The following is a 15,161-nucleotide window of genomic DNA, read 5'->3' as shown; positions in this document are numbered from 1 at the left end:
TGTTAATAGATATCTACCTGTCTTGGTTTTTTTTTTTTTTTTTTTTTGGCAGAAATTACTGTTTACTGAACTTTGTTTATGTACCAGTGTTGTGGTAAGAGGTTTAAATATATTCTAATTCTCACAACAAAACTCTAAGATCAAATATTATTCCTTTATCATCAAAAAGGAAACTAAAACACAGAAAGGTAAATCAAGAGAGGACCAGTATTTGAATGTTCTATTTGATTCCAAAACCTGTGCTTTTAAGCATAATGCCATACCATTCCCAGGTGTACATGTTTCTTGAAGGGAAGAAAAATATTCCATCCATAGAGTCCTGACATGTGAGATGGAAAATCAGGTGGGATAAATACACTTGTTACCATTATGTTTTAGAAATACAAGGGCTCGTGCTGATTCTCTGAAAACCAGACTCTCAATTTTAAGGACCCAAATCAGTCAAAATTCAGATACAAGTTTTCCATAATAACTAAAATAAGTCCAGCTTGTAAGCAATAACTCTAGATTTTTTTCAAGAGAACTATTAGATGATATTGTAAATATATTTTCCTTGTTTTCTCTCAACACTTTGACCAAATAGATTCTTTTTTTTTTCTTTTTCTTTTTTTTTTAACATCTTTATTGGAGTATAATTGCTTTACAATGATGTGTTAGTTTCTGCTTTATAACAAAGTGAATCAGCTATACATATATCCCCATATCTCCTCCCTCTTGCATCTCCCTCCCTCCCACTCTCCCTATCCCACCCCTCTAGGTGGTCACAAAGCACTGAGCTGATCTCCCTGTGCTATGCTGACCAAATAGATTTTAACCTATTTTTCTATCCATGTATCTGTCTGCCTGTCTGCCTTCTTTCTTCTTTTCTTCCTTCTTTATTTCATTCCTTTTGTATTTCCTTTTCTTTCCTGTTTCTTTTCTTTTTCCCCTCCTTCTTTCATTCCTTCTCTTCTCCATGCATCCATCTTTTCTCATTTAATACATGAATCAAGGAGTGACAAAATAGTTGAAATTTCCAGAAATTCTAAGCATCCTTGCCTTCCACAAAAATGGTTCTCCATGCATTAGCATTCCCATAGCTGGGTTCAAGAACTGGCATATGAGTTAGCTAAGTTGAATAGTTTGTGCATCTCTTGTTGAGGGTGATTTGTAGCTTTATTTGGAAAGGAGTTTTGTTTTCTATAAAAAAAAAAAACAAAGGTACTGCTTGCTCCCCACTAGAGACAATTTCTAAAGCCTTCTGAAAGCATTCTACCATGAATGAAAAATAAGGCTAGATGATGAATAGGTGGACCTTGAATCCTTAAACACTGAGATCCTCATCTGAGCCCAAGCTCTGCTTCAGCAGAGTAACCTGATTAACTTCCAAGGTTTGACATTTGCTATTTCCATTCAAGCCAGAATATCTCTAAGGAAAAGCCACTTTGCTGTCATATTGGTGCTATGCTTCAAAAACTCAAAATGGTACAGACCGAAAGTAATCTTAAAAATTTGGTAACATGTACTTGTGAGTGTGTGTTTAGCTGTACGCATGCAGGATGAAACTTAGACGTGATGGCATCAGAAGCAGCCTAGTGATGTGGCATCTCCTTTTTTTTTTATTTTTTTTTATTTTTTGGCTGCTTTGGGTCTTCGTTGCTGTGCGTGGGCTTTCTCTAGCTGTGGTAAGCGGGGGCTACTCTTCGTTGTGGTGCGCTGGCTTCTCACTGCGGTGGCTTCTCGTGTTGTGGAGCACTTCTCTAGGCGCACGGGCTTCAGTAGTTGTGGCGCACGGGCTTAGTTGCTCCGCGGCATGTGAGATCTTCCCGGACCAGGACTGGAACCCATGTCCCCTGCATTGGGAGGCAGATTCTTAACCACTGCGCTACCAGGGAAGTCCCTGGCATCTCCTGAAAGCAATACTCTTTAAAGGGTTGTCCGACATGTAGTTAGTAGTATAGGAGAGCATCTGACTTCCTATTAATAAAAACTATTCCTCTCTTTACGTTCAGAATAAGAGATTTATTAAATGCACTGGATAAAATTTTTAAAGCTTTTCATAACTATTTCCTTCTGTGGCTTTTAGCCATTCATAATTTAATAATGTTTCTTAGTTGCATTCACTAAGGAAAGAAGTAACTTGCATGAATATGGCTGCAGGTTTGTTCAGAATATTAAGTTTAAAAGTATTTTTTCTTTTCTGTTTCATGCTGGCTAAACATTTCCAATTTTACTGTGGTTCTATTTCTTTATCTAGTTTTCCATTGTTGTTTAAACTGGAAACGTTCTTGGAGTGCACTTACATCTTTTTGTTGTTGGAGGGGTGGTGGTTGTTTTTTTTTTAAATTGTATTTGATTTAAAATGTCATTCATTTCTGCTGTACAGCAAAATGATTCTCTTACACACACACACACACACGTGTGTGTGTGTATATATATACATTCTTTTTTAAAATATTCTTTTCTATTACGGTTTATCACAGGATATTGAATATAGTTCCCCGTGCTATGCAATAGGACCTTGTTGTTTATCCATTGCATGTATAATAGTTTGCATCTGCCAATCCCAAACTCCCAGTCCTTCCCTCTCCCACCCCTCTCCCCCTTGGCAACCACAAGTCTGTTCTCTGTCTGTGAGTCCATTTCTGTTCCCTAGATAAGTTCATTTGTGTCATCTTTAGATTCCATGTATTGATGCCATATGCTATTTCTTTCTCGTTCTGACTTCTCTTAGTATGATCATGTCTCGTTCAAACAATCTATGTTGCTGCCAATGACATTATTTCATTCTTTTTTAAATTTTTATTTATTTTTTTATCTTTATTGGAGTATAATTGCTTTATAATGTTGTGTTAGTTTCTGCTTTATAACAAAGTGAATCAGCTATACGTATATCCCCATATCCCCTCCCTCTTGCGTCTCCCTCCCACCCTCCCTATCCCACCCCTCTAGGTGGTCACAAAGCACCGAGCTGATCTCCCTGTGCTATGCAGCTGCTTCCCACTAGCCATGCATTTTACATTTGGTGGTGTATATATGTCAATGCTACTCTCTCAGTTCATCCCAGCTTCCCCTTCTTCCCCCCTGCCGCGCCGTGTCCTCAAGTCCGTTCTCTACATCTGCGTCTTTATTCCTGCCCTGCCTATAGGTTCTTCATCTTCACTAGTACCGTTTTTTTAGATTCCATATATGTGCATTAGCATATGGTATTTGTCTTTCCCTTTCTGACTTACTTCAGTCTGTATGACAGACTCTAGGTCCATCCACCTCATTACAAATAACTCAATTTTGCTCCTTTTTATGTCTGAGTAATATTCCATTGTATATATGTGCCACATCTTTATTCATCTGTCAGTGGACATTTAGGTTGCTTCCATATCCTGGCTATCGTAAGTAGTGCTGCAATGAACATTGGGGTGCATGTATCTTTTTGAATTATGGTTTTTCTCAGGGTATATGCCCAGTAGTGGGATTGCTGGGTCATATGGTAGTTCTATTTTTACTTTTTTAAGGAACCTCCATAGTGACTGTATCAATTTACATTCCCACCAACTGTGCAGGATATTTCATTCTTTTTTATGGCTGAGTAATATTCCATTGTGTATATGTACCACATCTTCTTTATCCATTCATCTGTTGATAGACATTTAGGTTGTTTCCATGTCTTGGCTATTGTGAATTGTGCTGCTATGAACATCAGGGGAATGAATGCATTTAATTTTACAAATTTAGATAAATAACATTTCAGTATAGCATGCAGTACATCATACTTTTTTCTGTGTTGCAGATTTTTCTTTGATTTTTGTTTGACTTTCAGCTGACTCCTCTCAGTGCTGATGGCTTGGCTCCATATGCATGGAATAGAAGATTTTTGCATCTGTAAATTTACAGCCAACAATGAATACCTTCTGATCTGAGTTTTTCCACTAATTTTAATTATTTGATCTGTTTTTGCAGAGCTGAGAGAAGTTTTCACATTTTTTCTCTCCTCACATGGCAAAGAGGTTTTCATGCCTATGGATTTATGGAAAGAAAGTTAAATCTGGCAGGATCCTCAGAGATCATATGATCAGGCTCATTAGTTTTGTGGAATAAAAGAAAATCAAGCTGAAACAGGTGATGTGAGGCCTCCTGAACCTCCTGAAAGAAGTCACCTGTTCTATCTACAGGAGGACGATGATTGTGCTGTGGTCCTTTTGTGTTTCTCCTAGTTTTCAAGCTTCAGTGGCAGCCAGGGAGTTTTAAAGCATCAAGAGCTTTCTGAATGTCTCTGTTCTTTAATTCTGATGGAGCACCACCTTGCAGTCTGGGAGCCAGATGTGGGAGGAGATATAAATAGAGCTAACCAAGAATTAGTTAAATACAATGTAAATACTATGGAGAAGTAGAGTATATGAAAAAGAAGTAGGGCTTCCCTGGTGGTGCAGTGGTTGGGAATCCGCCTGCCGATGCAGGGGACACGGGTTCATGCCCCGGTCTGGGAAGATCCCACATGCCGCGGAGCGGCTGGGCCCGTGAGCCATGGCCGCTGAGCCTGTGCATCTGGAGCCTGTGCTCTGCAACGGGAGAGGCCACAACAGTGAGAGGCCTGCGTACTGCAGAAAAATAAATAAATAAAGAAGCATTCGACCTTGTCAGGCAGATTGGGGAAAGCCTCCAAGAGGAAGGCTCATTTAAGCTGAAACCGCAGAATGATTTGGAATTGTCCAACCAAGGGGAGCGATTTCATTAAGAGCACGAGCGTGAAAACCATCCAGTTGTGCTTAGAACGTAAGGTTTGGGACCTTGGACTCTGAGGCTGACTGCCTGCCTGAGAGAAATTCTCTCCTTTAACAAGTTGTCTGTGTCTGTGGGCAAGACACTGACGTTCTCTATTCCCTACCACTCTTTTCTGTAAAATTAGCATAATAATACTACTGGGGTATGATACTGTTATGCTATTATGACAATCGCTCATAAGGCTTGACTGAAATAATGCCTTAAAGCACGTTCGTATAGTGCCTAACACTCAGAATAGGACAACTGCTGGCCATTGTTAACCCAGGGCTTTGCAGATTACAGAACACTTTGATAGGCATCGTGTATCATTTGATCACCATGTTTCCCTCTAGTACCCAGTCATCAGTACCTCTGCTAATGGTACTATGATTATTTTTGGAGAAAACGAGTAAGCTCTGTGGGCCCCTCGTAGGGGCCAGGAGTGTCCCAGAGAGAGAACAGAGATAGAGCCTGGTTCTCAGGGTCTCAAAGAATATTCAAGAATCATCCTGTCTAGACTGGAAGCATGTCAATTCTTCAAATGCTAGTAGTATGTCAAGAAGAAAGGAAACACATTTAAGGGACTAGGTTACATTAAGGATTTTGACAACATGACATTTACGGTTTAAGTGCCCCTCAGGAATCATGGCCTCAAACTGTTCAACAATGGTGTAAAAAATGGGTGAGCAAACAATTTAAGTGTTACTCTAAGATAATCTCAGTAGGAGCACAATGTTGTAAACAGTCTTCTCCACATCCCAGTTCTGTGAAGTAACTGTTCGTTGTTGTCCATTTATTGCTTTACAGCTATAAGTCTTTGACTAAGTCGCTTAGCATCTTCTAACGATTTTTGAAAGATTTTCTGAGGAAATCCAACATAAGGTGGCGTGGGCTATTATACTAACCGTAAAGCATGTGATTTCTATTGTAAAGAGCATGTTTTTCCACTGCACACATTAAACCTCTTTATGTCTGGTGTTATGGCTCATATGAGGGAAAGAATGGTGGCATTCATTGTCACAATTCTACAGCATTTAACATTGGTAGATGTTTTTACTGTTGATAAAATACATTACCCACTTTATCGCATTTGATTCTCCAAACAGCCTTTCCCAGTTTTTACTTAGTGAAACTGAGACCTGGAGATGTTTAAGCAAGTTCACATAGTTGGTTAGTGACAGAGCCAGGACTTGAACCCAACTGTTTGGTCTCCAGATAGAGTTCTCTTGTCACTAAACTGATTTTTGCCTTGTTTGCAAAGCTTGCGTGTGAAGACAAGAGCGAGCGTTTTAGAGTTGTAAGACTAGTAGATTGTAGAGGACCGTCTTTCATAAGTGTGTCTTGGAGGACTCCACTCAATGTAGATTCAGTTCCCAGGAAATATTAAGACTTCAGAGGCCACTGGTGAGCAAGAGAGACAATGTTGCAGCAGCCATCATGTGACCTACTGATCCCCTGGGAGGGAGGTACAGAGTTAGACTTGGCCACGTGGCTCTCTTACACCTTGCACCCTGGGGAATTCCTCAGAGGCCAGGAGGCAAATGTTCTCTGAAGGTCCTTGGGGGTTTCCAACTCTGTTGCAGCAGACACTTTCCAACCATTTCCCCCTTAAGGCAACCACTGACAAGTTGCTGATGATTCCCTTAGGGTCCCTCACTTCAGGCACTTTAAGGATTGTTTCACTAGAATTTGAATCAGGGCACTTTTAAAAGAAAAAAAAAAAAAATCCAGCTTGCTTTTTACCACCCCCTTTGGGATTAAGTTAAGGAAACTAAAGCCATTATCTGCTTGTGGCTTTGCTGAGTCAATGAATTTTACTCACTAGAAAGTCACACGAAGTAGTTCTTTTTCATGAAAAGATGGCATAGGCATTTTTGAGCCTTGAGTTCTGAAGAATACACAGAAGGCTGATAATTAGAGCTGGCATCAAGGCGGGTACACGAGCAGTAGTGGAGCTTTTCCTTTTCTGACACATTGAGAGACAGAGGTGCAGAAACTGTTTAAAGTAAAATAATAAAAAGAGGGACAAGGTTAGGAAGGGATTAATAACATCTGCAAATCACAGGAAGGATGTGTTTTTCTCTGAATGTTGCTCTAAATTGTACCTTCTTTTCAACTGCTTGAGATACCTTTGTTCAAAAGGAATACAGATTCAATAATGCTTTTCTGGGGCAAACATAAAGGACTGCACACATGGCTTAGGCTGAGCGGTGATAACTAGGCAAAGCTACCATATTTTTTAAAATCTAAGACTCCATTGATTCTCAGATGTACTATATTATATTAATGTATCACTAAGAGAGAGAGAAAAAATGCTAGCAGTTGGCCACGTCAGCCTCCTGTAACTTTGACTTGTGTCTTGTCTTTTTGATGGTATTCGTGCTTTCTCCTGCCTTTATTTTATTGCTTGGCCCTTGAGAGGCACGTTACCAATAACAAAACAACTTCATTTACATCTCGGTTGTGGCTTCATCCAAAGAACGTGTTTGTTGCCTTGTAAGAAAATGGGGAGTTTCAGTCATTACTTTGACAATAAGTATTCGCTTCACAAAGAATACCAAATTTACATGCAGTGGCTAATTTCAACAAAATGACTCTGTTTCAACGATAAACAATAGTATAGTCTTTTTGAGAGCTGACAAGTTAGGACATTGGATTTGTCATCACTGCCACTGGGCAACAATGATGAGAAGACACATCCCAAATTTGGAAAAATTAAAATGTGAAAAAAAAGTGTGACTTAGAATTGATGAACTATGAGAGTTCATCAGCCTAAACAGCCAAGGGAGAAGACCATCCAGCTGTGGGAATTTCAGTTCCAATGACAAGAAAGAATCAAAGCAGTGAGCTGGTAAACCAGAAGGCCTTGACGTTCCTCTCACCTTGATTAAACTTTAGACAGATTTCTTCATGACTGTGGGCCCTGACCTCCCTTTTCTTAGTGCAAATACTGTAGAAAATTGCAATTTTCAATTCTTTCTCTGCCCCTTGGAGAGGTAAGTTTTCTACAACCCAGAAATGTCTTCTGGAGGACCATCCCTTTGAAATGTAATCATTCAAAGAGACTGTGTGCCTCTGTGGGAGGGTGGGAGCCTAAATTCTATAGGCACCAATTAGCAAACACAGATGGCCTAATCACATTGATCAGTCTCCCTGCCAAGTCCTCCAGTATGTTTCCATTGGCTCACCGCATTTCTTAAGAATCATCCACCTTTTATTCAGCAGAGTTGTTTCTTCTTGCTCCTCTATTGCAGTAGTCTTGAATAAAGTCTGCCTTGCCTGTTTAACTGATCCAGTGCAGTTTTTCTTTTATACTAAGAACTCAGTTCTAAAGAAATAGTCAGCATTAAAATGATCCTTTATGCATACTTAGAAAGTCACAATTCAAAGTAGAATGTGCTTTTTTTTAAATGCACATTCTTTGGTCTCCCACACAGTTTGTGTAGTTTATATGTTTTTGAGACTAAAATCCCTGTAATATATTTTCCCCGGTATTTCCTTATTGTAAATGCTTCAGTGCAAGTGTGTTGAGAATTAAAATTCACAGAACTGTTCATTTTTATTGTTTTTAATCACAGGAGTCAAGGGGTGAAAGGGTGTTCTTTCTGATCCAAGTATCTAATTTTTCAGGCTCATATTCTGTGGCACAGAAATACAGCCTTTCTCAAGATCACATAGCTAGTTAATGGTCAACCAAAGACAAGCCAGTGTTGTTTCCACTAGACCAATGACCCCCACACTGAACTGAGCATTTACACACCTGGAGAGTTTGAAAAAGATGTTGATGTACTTTAAAAAATCAGGGTCCGTTGATTCAGAATCTCTGGTTTTCGATCTAGGCATTTGTGGTTTGTAAAAAGCACACAAAGTTTGTTTGTTTGTTTTTTAAAGTGCATCTAAGATGCAGCCAGGTCTGAGAGCCACCGGAATAAGCTTTCTCCCTGTACGTAACATACTAAAACCAAGCAAGGAGCCAGCTGCTGTTTTATGTCCTGCACAGAGGAGCAGAGGCTAAATTGTAAATGCTTTTTAGCATTTTTGCACTCACCAATCCTCATCCTTAAAACATCCAGCACTTCTCAGTTATTTCTTCCATTACTTTCTTGCCCTAGAATTGTGTAAAGTTGCATGTGGTACAACTGCTTGACTGGTTATGGTAGCTCACAGAACCTGGGAAGGTGGCCTTTGTGCCAAAGCAAATAGTACTTCAATGAATATTTCTATAATGTTACAAATCTACTAGACTACTGGCTCACAAGTCTGTACAGGTGATAGGATATTTTTTTGCAGGTGAGATATGCTTCATGAGAATGAGCTCCTAGGAAGAAAGGAATTGTATAAATGCAAATAATTATTTTTATTATGCAAACGAATGATCCTAATACAGTAAAAATAGCAATTAAAAAGAAATCCAGGTCCCTATGCCCTAGAGAGCAACATCTTTGTAAGGAAATCTAATGAACTTTTGTAACTATTATTACATGCCTTAACTGCAAGGTTTTGAGTAAGAACCAAACTTTTAAGTGGGTGTTGTTGTTGTTTTTAATCCATTAGACATAAATTAAACCAAACCAGGAGATTGAAGTGTTTCCTCCTCCTTCCTCCTACACAACTGTGGGCTTAACCTTAATTTGCTGATGTTGGCAGTATTTGTACAAGCACTGCTATCTTCTAGAGCAAAAGCAATGCTACTGTAATGATTCAGGGAAAGAATTAGAAACTATATATTTAAAAATCTTTCCTTTTATGAGCAATTTAAATTGGCAGGAAAAACACAATTAAGCAATTTCAAAGGTGTAATTTTATGGAGAGTTAAACACTACATCTCTAAACACTGTTTTTAAAAAGACATTGGTAATTAAGTTTTCCTATTTTTTATAGTTCTAATCTAGGGGAGACAGTGGTGAAGAAAATTGCCAAGAATGTGATTTTTTACAAAGTACAGTTTGAAAGTTCCCATCCTAAAATGTTGAAATGGAAAAAGATGACAGTGACTAGAGATTTCAGATGTGGAAAAGAGCAGAGATGTCCTCTTGGCATGGCTCTTTAGATCATTAACTAAGGGAGTCCTGCAAACTCCATCCCTCAGCTGCCGATGGAAAAATGTTACAACTGCAAATTAGAGAGATCTTGCTGGAGATACTGTAGAAGAAACAGGAAATTACCAGATGTCTTTAACCCTTCCATTTTCACACCCTATCTTTGTAACCTTCCAATACAAGGTTTCATTTTATAGTTATCTCTGACAGCATCAAGATCTTCAATTACCCAGAGTAGTGGGAACTCCTAGTTTTTGAGTCAGTTCCATTGCCCAGCTTTGCTGCTTGCAAAATTTTTTAGCGCATCAATGAAAATCTGATTCCATATTATTTTTTTTCCTGAAGTTGCCCCTCTTTATAAGTCTGTGTTCAGTGACATCAGATTAGAGCTTAAATCTGCCACAGTGAGATTGTTCACATCAAGGAAATCTGTAAAGGCTGCCGTTAATCTGGGAATCTTGGGAGAGCTGGTTGTTAGGTCTTTGCCGGCACACCACTGTCTCTGGAACTAGCTAATAAGTCTGCTTCCTCATCTCTACAATGGGCTTTCAAACATGTGAAGGTTTCCTCCCTGTCCCTCAGAAATCTAGGCCACACATGTTGGGAAGGACCCTGGTAAGGTCTGTAGCTCAGTCTAATTCTGGGCAAGGGGTATGTGTCTTTATCTGTATGTATATCTTCTTCCAGGATATATTGCTTATCTTATTAAGCTGTTTCAGTAATTAAACAAAACGATGCCTGCAAAATGCTCAGCCTTTCACATAGTAAGACCTTGGGTACTATTAGCTATTATTATCTTTAGGGTGAAGGTTTATTGTACCAGAACAACCTTTGTTTACTCCCCTCTCCTATCGAAGGAGGTTAAAAGGTATACCATAAAACGGCTTTTATTTTTTCCAAATTGTTTCTTCTTAAATTTGTGCAGTTCTGATTAGACACCAGGGCTAGGTATATGTTTATTTCCAACTTTAAATTGAATACAACATCCCATTAGGACACTTGGTGGATTGTTAGAATGGGGACCTCAAAGTCTGTCTTGCTTTTCTCTTGCAAAGAGAGCTCCAATACAGTTGAAAATACTTCAACATGATCTCTCATCCTGACAGCCTAATCTTTGGTCTGAGGAGAGACTGAGGAATGCATAGATTTCCTATACTATTCTTCTTGGTCTGTCTTTCTATTTCACAGAACCTATAACCCACTCGACCCTCTGTCTATGATTACCTACCTTTCCTCACCTAAAGTCCTTAAGACTCGTGACACTCTCAACACCAAAAGAGGAACACAGCTATGGTTGGTGACATGCTAAGATGGCCCTCAAGTTTTCCTCCTCCCGGTGTATATGTGTCATACAATCCTCTCCTTTTGAGTGTGGGTGTGACTAATATGATGGGATAGCACTCCCATGATGAGGTTATGTCATATGGCACAGTTGACTTTTGAGAAAGGGAGATTGCCCTTTGTGAATGTGTCCTGATCTGGTGACTCCTTAAAAGGGACGGGAAAAAACTAAAAATGGAGTTGCTGTATGATCCTGTAATACCACTCCTGGACATGTATCCAGAGAAAACTATAATTTGAAAAGATACATGCACCCCAGTGTTCATTGCAGCACTGTTTACAATATCTAAGACATGGAAGCATCCTAACTGTCCATTGACAGATGAATGGATAAAGAAGATGTATATTTATACAATGGAATATTACTCAACCATAAAAAAGAATGTAATAATGCCATTTGCAGTAACATGGATGGACCTAGAGAACATCATATTAAGTGAAGTAAGACAGAGAAAGATAAATATCATGATATCACTTATATGTGGAATCTAAAATTTAAAAAGATACAAATGAACATATTTACAAAAGAGAAATAGACCCACAGGCGTAGAAAACAAACTTACAGTCACCAAAGAGGAAAGGCAGGGAGGGATAAGTTAGGAGGTTGGGATTAACATATACACACTACTATAAATAAAGTAGATAACCAACAAGGACCTACTATACAGCACAGAGAACTATACTCAATATTTTGTAATAATGTATAAGGGAAAATCTGAAAAAGAATATATATATATATATATTCTATCTATATCCATCTATCTATCATCTGTCTGTCTATCCTGAGTCACTGTGTTGTACACCTGAAACTAACAACCTTATAAATCGACTATACTTCAATTTAAAAAAAGCTGAATTAAAAAAAAAAAAAAGGGACTGGATTCTTCCTGAAGCCTGAGGTTTTGAAGCACGAGATGGATTCCCTGGGAGGGAGATTGTCTGTTGCTGGCTTTGAATTAGAGACAGTCAACTTTTAAGGGTCTGAGACTAACCTGCAGCCAACAGCCAGCCAGAAAACGGGACCTCAGGCACACAGCCTCAAGGATTTTTTTTTTTTCCCCCAGAGCCTCTGATAGAGAACTCAACCCACTTCACATATTGAGTGCAAGACCCTGAGTAAAGAAACCAGCTTAGCCAGGACGGACTTCTGACTCACAGTGTGATGATAAGTGTCTGTTGTTAAAAGCTGCTAAGTTTGTGATAATTTCTTATGTAACAATAGAAAACCAGCCTACTAACTGTCATGTGTTCTCATGATAATACCTTCTCCAGTCGAAACAGCTTCAACCTGGTCACCATATTGTCAGGTTCTCATCAGCCATCTTCTGGATTGTTCCTACTTCCCTAATGTTTTCTCTTGAAGTGCGTGTAGAATGACTGCATTTTGTCAGCATTTTGTCTAACTCTGGTTCAACGATCATTCTCTGCACAGGTAGAACATTTGCTAAAATGATCCAAGGGATATTCCCAAATGCAGTAAATGTACTAGAAAAGACATAAACCTCTGAAGAGGCACACGCAATTTACCTCAGCATGAAAAAGTAAATCTTTTCTGAAACAGAGCAGGATAGAAATAATTGAATAAAAAAACCTCTGGCTAAAAATTAGACCCATCTCTCTATCATGGCATTCTTCCCACTGCCATGTGATTATTTTCACTTTGGTCTAGTGTATGAACTTGAGAGTGAGGGTCTGTGCTCTATTTATCTCTAAACTCTAAGTTTAGTACTCGGTATATTTTAGGTGCTCAATAAGCATCTTCTACATTTACCTGAAACAGAAGCATTTGCAAATGACAGGATTTACAGCTTGCTGAGATTAATTGAAGTTTTTCTCCAAAGTTGAAAAGCAACAAAGAGGACAATCTGTTCAGAAAGATGTGAAGGGCTGAGGAATGTACTCGAGAGTAAATGCTTTCTCAGAATCACAAAGCGATTTTTATGAAGCAGGAGGTGTTGGCGAGCTCTTTCTGGGTAGGAGGTGAAGAATAGAACAAAAATAAAAATGAAACACCTTAGAATTTGCCATAGAACAAACAAGACAGGAGGTGATAACCCTGAAAGTTCAGAGCTGCCCTGAAAGCATATTTTCTCTCGGGGAGGAGCACTGTTTCTTCCTTGAGAGACACTAGGTTATACACACAGACGTAGCCAGGGGGATTTGTCCACGGTATAATAGCCAAACTAATATTAAGAGAAGAAAATCCACTCACAGCCGAAAGATAAATGGAACAAAGAGGTAGAGGCTGAAGTGCTGCAGGCAAGTCTAGGCTCCCCTACAGGGAACCCAGTTAGTACTTTCCTAACTCCGGCTGCCAGTTTCTCAGCGTAATCTGGGGAACATCTGAGGGCAGCAGGCAGTTGTGGAATAACAATAACCAAGAGCAAAACTGATGTTACTATTTGCAGTCTATATATGCATGCATATGTGTAATATCAGTAACAGTTTCACCATTCTTTAGGTGGGGAAACTGAGGCTCACCAGGTAAGTGGCCTGCAGAAGGTTGCAGAGCTAATAACTGATAAGGAGGACTGGAACTGAGTACAGGAATTCGGAGTCAATCTCTGTGCTCTTCCAGAACATCAAATTGTCTCTCCAAGGAGAAAGAATAGGAAAATATTACGCACTTTGAAATTAACACCCAAACTCCTCAGGGCTGCTGTGAGAATCAGATGAAAGAGTTATGTTCTTGGGAAAGTCATTGAATTTCTCTGAAAAAAATTCCAGTAATCCATTCAACTCTGATAATCTTTGACTGCCTGATTGGCCTCTAGCAATTTACTGGTACCTAAAATGGACAAAGCGCCGGGCCTGAGACATTATAGGAAATATAGAAATACAGACTCTCAGTGCCTGCATATCAGTTATTTAATGGACATTTATTAAAAGTCTTCTTTGTGCCGGGCAGATACTCGGAAATACTCTGCTAGATTCTGTGACATTTTCCTTCATCAGCTAATTATGCACAGGTTTTTGTTGAAATTTGGCTGATAAATTCCCATCTTCTCTGATGTCAATCCTATATCAGTGATGTTCCTCCAAACAAATCAAAAGATGTTATGTGTTTTATAAATTTCCTTTTAAAAGCAGGAAATGTTAAAAATGTCACATTTAACTTGAGAGTAAAAATTGTGTTTGTTTTTCAATAGCTACAGGTCATAAACCACTGACTGCCACTTTTTATTACAGAAAAGATCAGTCAATTTAGGATACTTGTTTTTGATTTTATAGAATATTTTGGAAAATGAAAAGTGTATGATTTATCTTTAAGGGCTATCACTCTTTTTTTTTTTTTTTTTTGAGGTATGCGGGCCTCTCACTGTTGTGGCCTCTCCCTTTGCGGAGCACAGGCTCTGGACCCGCAGGCTCAGCGGTCATGGCTCACGGGAAGGGCTATCACTCTTAAAAAATAGACTTTGCCACTGTGAATATCTGAGTGTCTGTGTGGTACACAGTTATGATTACCATCTCATTACAAAGTATTGCATTGCTTCTATTGTTTGATATGATATAATCTTCAAATCCATTGAATGAGGCAGACATAAAGTGTAAAACCACCCTGTAAGTCAAAAGCGAACAAATGAATGAGGATGCCACTCACTGTTACCTCCTCCCTGTGGCTGAACTTCCAGGATAGTTGGCTTGCTATAAGCGGTAAGCATTTCTCCAACATCAGGACAAGAAGCCGTAAATCGAAGTTCTCATATTTTCCCTCCTTGCCTGATACAGCAACTTGTACCATCTTATACCAGCACAGTCATCATTGCCTCCCTGACACTGTTCTCCCTCCCTCCTCCCAGGCAACTGGAGCTCAGTGTGGAGAGCAATATTTAAATAATACATGCTGACTGCAGAAAAATTTAACAACACGTGTATGTGTAAGGAAGAAATTAACAGAACTCCTAGCACCTCAAAACAAAAGTATTTGACCCAACTGGAATTTTTGTGTTTGTGGTGGTTAGTGGGTATGTGTGTGTGCAGTCTTTAATATTTTTATTTTCATATCTCAGCACTTAATAACACATATTTTTTCATTTCTATGGG

Source organism: Phocoena phocoena, chromosome 6 (genome assembly GCF_963924675.1).
Source record: "Phocoena phocoena chromosome 6, mPhoPho1.1, whole genome shotgun sequence".
NCBI lineage: Eukaryota > Metazoa > Chordata > Mammalia > Artiodactyla > Phocoenidae > Phocoena > Phocoena phocoena.
The sequence above is the reverse complement of the archived record's forward strand: the minus strand, read 5'-3'. Positions refer to the sequence as shown.